This window comes from Zosterops lateralis, assembly GCF_965231275.1.
Source record: "Zosterops lateralis genome assembly, chromosome: 5".
Classification (NCBI taxonomy): Eukaryota; Metazoa; Chordata; class Aves; order Passeriformes; family Zosteropidae; genus Zosterops; species Zosterops lateralis.
Window position 1 is genome coordinate 40,136,167 of NC_139766.1, and position 8,147 is coordinate 40,144,313.

The following is an 8,147-nucleotide window of genomic DNA, read 5'->3' on the forward strand; positions in this document are numbered from 1 at the left end:
ACCTAAATGTCTTTTCCTCAAGGATTATGGCTTCAGTTATTCAGAGATTTTGATATGGAATGTGAAATGCAAAGCATTAGGAAAACTGCTTATGCCTAGTCTAAAGACTATTTCATCAGCCCAACTAGTCAAAAAACCCAGTCTTTGTTTTAAAAAAAAAAAAAGAAAAAAGAGAAAAAAGGAATTCAATTCAGTTCAAATACAATGCAGTATTTGGATAGGACGGGATCCAAAAGGATCCTTTCTTGTAAATGAAGGAATCTGATTGAAAAGTATTGGTAGTAACCAGAAATTAAATGAGTTTAAGGTTCAGAAAACAGATTCAATCATCTCAGACAGTCCACAGCCTGGAAATACCTTTGATATTTTATAATGAAAGGTTTGTTAAACATCTGGTATTTCTTTTTAATGTTAGTGCTCATGTTGTTATATTATGGTACCTCAGTGCTGTTTCTGACAAAATGTAGGTGGTGCAAATTGATAATAACATTGTAAGTCAATAACAATTTAGTTGGAAGGTAGAGAAATAAATTGGCTAAGAAAAAAAGACAGCTAATGTTAACTTTTCAAAATAAAAAATGTTCAGCTTGGGTTTGAATCATGTTTGAATCTGTTCTGATATTTTTAAAAAAAACAACTGTTTTCTATTCACCAGTTTTACACAAAAGGGAAAAAGATGTGATGAAATATAGAAAATCTCCCATATTATTAATTGAATTTATAGTACATTAAACGGAAGATGTTTTAATGAAAATAATTCATTTGCTTTGAAGCTAGTGTTCAAGCTGATACTGGAAATAGATGGCAATAAACAGGGAAAACTTATCACTTTATCACTTTTGTCATGAAAGAACTAATTTATCTTAGCTATTAGTAATTTCAAGGGGTGGCTGTAACTCATATATCTTAAAATAGTTTTATTTAAATATAAATTTGTTGGAGGCAGATAAGAGTATTTTTCTCTACACTTTTATATCCCTTATTCATAGTCAATATACAAAGCAAACATAGGAATTTGGGTTTTTTCTTATTTTCTTTCTGAGTAGACTTTGGAATTGACCCAAGGTTTTTGACATAAAAATGGCCAATTTCAGCTGCAAAGAACTGTTGTGAGCTGATCCCAGCCAGCAGCTGGGCACCCACACAGCTGTTCACTCCTCCCACCCCAGCAGTAGGTGAGGAGACAGAAGGAAGAGCAAACTCAATAAAACTCCTGGGTCAAAACACAATCAGTTGAATAAGAGCTTTACCAAGAGTTAGAAGTTCTTCCTAACAAGAAGAACAAGTGGTGCTGGTCCCTGGCTGAGTATGAAAGGACTGTGCTCTGAAGTTTTGTAGCAGCTGTACTATCATTCCTGAATTTTTAAAACTTAAAAGTATTATAAGTGAAAAAACAGGTCTTGATTTTAGATGTAGACTAATGACAAGCCATATATTTTGATATTGTTTTCCAGGAGGAGGCAAGAGAGGGTTTTTATTGGGCTTCATTAGCTTATGAAGTAGGGGCTGGATATGAAGTGCCATATATTGCTTGTATGCTAAGAGATCAGGTATACATTTTTCAAATTAAATGTGAAGTTAATAGGCACTTCTGACATTATTTTTTTTCCTTATCATGTACCTCATAGGATAGAGCAGCTTGAATTTGCTGGAAGCAAAGTTCAGCATAAAGAACAAAGATAAACATATGGAATAAAGTCCAGAACTGTAAATCAAAACACTCCTCTCCTTCTCATGCCCCTTAAACTCTGATTCTATAAACACTTGCCTTTTTTTCCTACTTTTAAGTTCATAGGCTAAAAAGAATATCACCGCACTCAAAACAGTCTGCCTTACCTCCAGCAAAGATCACAATAGTAAGAGCCTCTGTTACTTGAGCTTCTTACTTGAGTGTTGATACAGGTCATCCTTTTCAACACAAATGCTATGAGTGGGGAATTATTTTAAGTAGCAAGGAGGGCCTGTGGTTCAAGACTTGCCCCCAGATACGGCAATTCAAACTTGCTTTTCAACACAGCCAGAGGTAACTCTTGGCTGAGACACTTCCTTAGCTCTGGATTTGAAGTACAGCAACTCTCTATTCTCTTGTTGGGGGACAATGAAATCCCAGACTATGACTTCTGTTTCTATAGCTGTTTTATGTATCAGATATGTGAATAAAACGTGTGCTTGAGCCTGGCATCAGGATTGTGTGGTTTATAGCAGTTTGGTAATCAGATGACTCATGACAGCATTTGTTTTATTTCTAAATCTCTGTTGTTTTACTTCAATTGTAGATCTGTTGAGTTTTGGTTTTAAGTTTTTCATCCAAGACTCAGTTTTATTATAGGTCAGTTTAAAATCAATGATAAAATTCCATGTACTGACAGGAGATGCAGGAATTTCTTTTGAAGAAGCTATGTTCTGGCCAGGCTGCACAGCAACTGTCCTACTCCTGTTTGGATTTAAACCATAGTGCTCATGCTCGAGCCCCTCATCAAGTGGTTTTCAAAGACAGAATGAGCTCTGTCCTCAGGAACTTATTTGGAGCATGCAAATGTACAGCAAAAAAAGGCATGTATTTCATCTTCGCCTGTGAAAGTGAAGCTCTCCCTCTGCTCATTATCTGAACAAGAAGCTCTCATCTTCTCGGGCTATTGTATGCTACATGTATTAAGCATGGAAATGTATTCTTACCAGCCTTTACTGGACACATGGAGAACAGTTTTACTTTTGCATCTTGATAGAAAGCAAATGAGATTGACTAACAGTACAGTAGTGCATGCATAGTTCTTACTTTCTTTTTTATCTGTGTGCATTGTTTCGATTTTGTAGAGTGTTTTCTGCAAAAGGACTGTGGTTTAAATGTTACCCAAGGTAAATACAGATTTGAGAGAATGCTTTACCATTGGAATATAGTTTATCTGAAAAGTTTCCACACAGTTTTTGTTTTGTTTTGTTTTGTTTTGTTTTTTAAGACTGTAGAAGCCTCCCACTCCTTATAAAATGCTTGTTACATTAATTATGGGTCTGTTAGACAACTGATTTCCCCCATACCAAAACAAAGGAAATATTTCTGAGAACATGAGACAGTTTCTGAAAATCAGTATCTGTGCATATCAGTTGCCATGCTAACTAGTACTATTGTACTCTGACAAAATCAAGAAGCAATTAACTAATTAGTGTTTGTTTCTCAATATGTATGAAGTACTTGGATAGGAAGAAAACTAGCTACAAAACATTCAAAACGGCATGTACCATGTAACAGAAAACAAGCTTTGAAAGAACTACTAGTCCAGAGAAAGAAAAATGCTTTAATTCATGCCGTGACTGTAACTCTTTCAGGGTTGTTTCTACACATTTTTCTAGGGAAAAATGGACTTTATTAATCCCTCTTTCATTAGTTCTTTACACCTTTTGTCATAACATTATTGGCATATCAGTTATTATCTCCATACATTTTCAGAACTTCATTTTTAATTCTCCAAGATGGAGCTTCACTTTGTTGTATATGCTTCAGGCAATAATAGAATTAAATATACTTAAGTTAGATTAAATATATTAATTGAACATTATATTAAATATAATTAAACTAGATTTTTCAATCAAATAAGATACTGAGATCTTTTTGGTAAGAATCATATGCATTACCTACCTGGAGATAACTTACTGTCAGAGAGCAACTATATTTCTGACCATCAGTAATATATTTGCAGGGAAGAAGATTCAAAATTCTCCCTTACACACATAGGTAATGGCTTGGCATGTCTTGTAAATTAAAATCCTGTTGGGCACAGACTTAATTTTGCACATCCAAGAGTAATTATGTGTAAACACACCACCACAGTGAAATTGTGAACAGAGAAATGCAATGAACATTAACAAGTAAATAGTCTAAGCAGTTTTAAAAAGTTTTAACCTTGTAGAGAGCAACGTAGAACCATGATGGATGAACTGGATCCAATATGCTGTCATATTAAAAAAAAAAAAAAAAAAAAAAGAAAAACAAACAAACAAAACCCCAAAACAAACAAACAAACAAAACTAAAAAGAAAATACTTACGGAAAGGTTTGGATGCAGTGATACATCTTTTAATACATACGCATGAATTCTAGTTCCCTTTGAATCAACTAGAAAAAAAGAAAAGTTCTGGTTCCAAGAAGCATAAATTATGCATCTGTATCTTTTGAGTTGAGTCTGCTATTCCTTTATAAAATGTATCTTTTAATGACTTTTTGAATTATCATTAGTGCATTAAGAAAAACTGTAAAACTTTAAACTGAGTTTAACTTTGGATCCCACTAAAAACCATATCTTTCTGTCTGAACCCCATTTCCTAGAAAATGTAAGAGTTAATGCTCTTTCCCACAATTCTGCAGGATGGGTAACAGCTCTGCTCTTACATCACCTTTTTTGTATCTTGCTGTGCACAATACCTGCCACATCGTTAATCTCAACAACTTTTTGGGACCCGGATTCTGGAGCAAGTTCTCTTCTACGGAGCCTTCCTGTGGTGAGTAAATGAGTTAAAAGATCCCAGTGTATTCCAACAGGTTTTTGGCTTGGGGAGGAAAGGAAAGATTGCAGAAAGTGCAAAAAAAAAAAAATTTCCTCAGAACAGTAACACACATCCTTTAGTAATTTCTAATGATTGGAATAAAGAGGAAAATGGACTTGTATACAGTGAGGATATTTTTTGTGTTCTCTACATGAATTATTTTATGTTCTCTGTATAAATTATTAACTAAAATGGTATTTCTAAGAATACTTGCAATGTTGCCACAATCACAATAAAAATGCCTCATCAAAGAAGCTACAAAATTGGACAGTGAAGTATTTATTTGAGGATAGTTACTCTAGCTTTCAAAGAATTGAATGTAAACCAGTTCAAGTATCTGAAAAATTGAACATCCTCCCAGTGGTCCTCAATAAAATTCAGGTGTGGTAGACCAAAAAATTGAAGAATGAAGATCTGCTTACATAATCTTTATTCCATTCTGTTTGAGTATTGCTTTCTGTGTCCAGAAGAATTACCAATTTTTATCTCCCAATCTTTGATCTACAGAGGAAAAAAACACCTTTGGAAGAGTGGAAAATACAACAGCCAGTCCTCAAATGGGTCTGTTCACCGTTTTCTACCACGAACTTTTGCTTACCCCTCAAACCCTAACGACTTCTACCACTGCTGGAACACCATGTGCCATTGAATAACCTTTCTCTCAGCTACTGAGGTTATCTGTTTCCATGTGGCCATGGAAATGCTGTGAGGATAGATGTGTTCTTCTTAAGAAGTTGGTTTTGGTTGGTTTGTTTATTTTTAATGAGTTGTATAAATCAGCAAAACTGGACACTACTGGGCAGTAATTTTTCTGAGGGTTTTGACTTCCTCTTTGAACTGTCATTGTGTATTGAAATAATATGTATTTGTAGTGGCTAATGTAGTGGCTAATGGTGGGACTGTGACAAAGAACACTCACATGGCTTCTCTTCTAAAATCTCGATTCTTGTTATGTGATATTTGCATTACCCAGAATATGCTGTGTGTCTGCATATAATTAGACCAGGAAGAGACTTTTTTTTTTTTTTTTGCCAGTCATGCACCTAAATCTTAATAAGGCACTAGATCTCTTGGGGACTCAGTGAACAAAGGTTTCTCCTGGGTACAAACACCCTCCAAACTTTAGCTTTGTTTTCAGGACTTTGGGGAGAAGGAAGAATGCAACAGATTGGGGATCTATGTTAACTATTTCACATGACAACAAACAGTTACTAACTTATTCCTGAAAATTTTAAGGTAATGAAAATAGCAATTATGGAGTCATTAAGAGCATCAGAAGTGACAGCTACAGCAAAATTGTTTTGAAAGCTAACCTGTTTTTAACTAGGTAACGTAAGTTAGTACACACTTACCCCTATAAGCAAAGCCTGATGAATGTTGGTTTGTGGGGATCTGAAGCCACAGATGCCATATTCAGACTTTGTGAAATAACTCCTCTGGTGGTTCATTCTGTGAAAAATAAAGATGCATTTCATCCGTCTTAATAACTGGCACAACTCGCTTACGGCTTTTGTTTTGATTTATAGAGTGATACTAGAGCATTTGTTCTTTAGCATGAGCATAGGTAGGTTCCTAGAGTTACTTGTGTGAGTGATATTACAGCAATCAAAGCAATGAATGTGTGGCAGGCTTGTTCTTCAGATAAATTGTTATTATAGTTTTTTTTATAGGTTTCATTGTGGTTTGAAAATTATTGTCTTCCACTGCCTAAACAGTGGATGAGTTTTGTCAAGTGTGGGAAGAAAACTGATCTTTACACATTAAAGCTCACTACAGGCAGACCTAAATGAAAATACACATCTGAGCGTATTTAAGTGAGGTATTGACTGACCTTTCCTTACTTTTCTGTATCTTGAAAACTTTGGGAGGGAGTTCTTTTTCATGTAGTATTCTGTTGTCAGGCTTGGTTACATTTTCACCAGCAGGTAAAGATGGATGCCATACTTTTTAAATTAAGAATTTAACTTCAATTATCTTTAATCAATTTGGAATAAATTGATGAATTGATTTTCCAAGACTCCCATTCATAGAGTATACTGAATTAGAAGGGATTCCAAAGATCATTGAGTCCAGCCCCTGGCCCCAGACATGGAATATCTTAATAGTTATAACTAAAATTGTCATAGTAACATGAAACAAAAAGTGATTCCTGCTATATCTTTCAGTTCTGGAGTTATGAGCAAGTCAGATCTATGAATTCTGGGTGATTAGGCTATTAGGCTTCAATAAGTTATATAAGTTATTAGGCTTCAATTGTTACCTTTCTTAAAATGAAATGAGAACAAGGCATAAAGGAAAATATTACTTAAGTTATCAGCAAGACATATATAAAAAAGACTGAAGGGGTTTATGTTGTCAAAAAGATCCTTTTAATTAAGGAAAACAAATCTAATGAGAATCCAGTGATTTCAAGTATTGGATCATAATGAAATGCACTAAAGGAGACAAATTGGCTCCTGTAGATCTAATAGTATTCAAGTCAAGAGAAAGGAAAACATCACAAATTGTGAATGCAGTAGCAGCATTCAACAATTTAAATAAGAACGGTCCACTGCCATAGTAGTTCATCTACTTCACGGGATATTTATGCATCTTCAGCTCAAGTACAAATGTGAAAACTAGAAACCAACCACATGAACTACACCAGAGATGTAAAGCCCATCTGTTCACAGGACAGTAATTCCAAATTAAAACATTGGCCAGAGTTATACAGTGGAATTGTCTTCTACATCTGAATGAATGGGAAACTGGAGTATCCACATAGAGACTTAATCCTGATACTGTAAGTGGCTGAGAGAACAAGGTAGATGTGACACTTGCAGATGAAATTTGAGCATGCAAGTATTTAGCAGCTCCAGCACGACAGCATGAGTTATGAAGGTCCTGTGGAGAATTAATTTATTGTTTCAACAAAAGAACTGCATTTGATGAGTTCTTGAATAAGATATGGTTGTAAAATGCACTTTTTATAAGGACTGAAAATGTTTGCTCTGATTTAATATGAAGAATGAAACCAACAGAGCCACTGTGGTAGTCTACAGTTAAGCATTAGAGAATATACAAGCTGCCACATCTTTGATTGTTAGGGTGTGGGGCAGTGCCTCCTTAGAGGAGACATCCTCCTTCTCCACACATGGATGGTGACATGGTGGTTGTCTGGAATGATGACCTAGATATCTTGCTGGTATGCATATGTGATTGTAAATCATTCTCTCTTACTCCATGAATAGTGGAGTCCAGGGTTTCCTGAACTCTTCTGCACAGTAGTGTATTGCACAACAGGAACTCCCCTTGAGCAGGAATGTCTCTCATGGTGCTCCTTGAGCCTGAGGAATTCCCTGCTGCAACAGTCTTGGTAAGGCTGAAATCTTTGAAATCTTTGAATCTTTGAAATCTTACCTAAGTGATAAAAAGGAACAATTGTGCATATATAATCCTTTACTTATAGACAACTGACCAAGTCTGGGACTAGTAGTGGATCCATCTGCACCTGGACTGCTCCCTAAGAAGGAGTTTGAAACTTAAGGGGGTCCTTTCTGAACCTCACAACTCAACAGAAAGGTATCAATTTTATCCAACCCTGTCCTCTATGCAGTAAACAATCAAGCT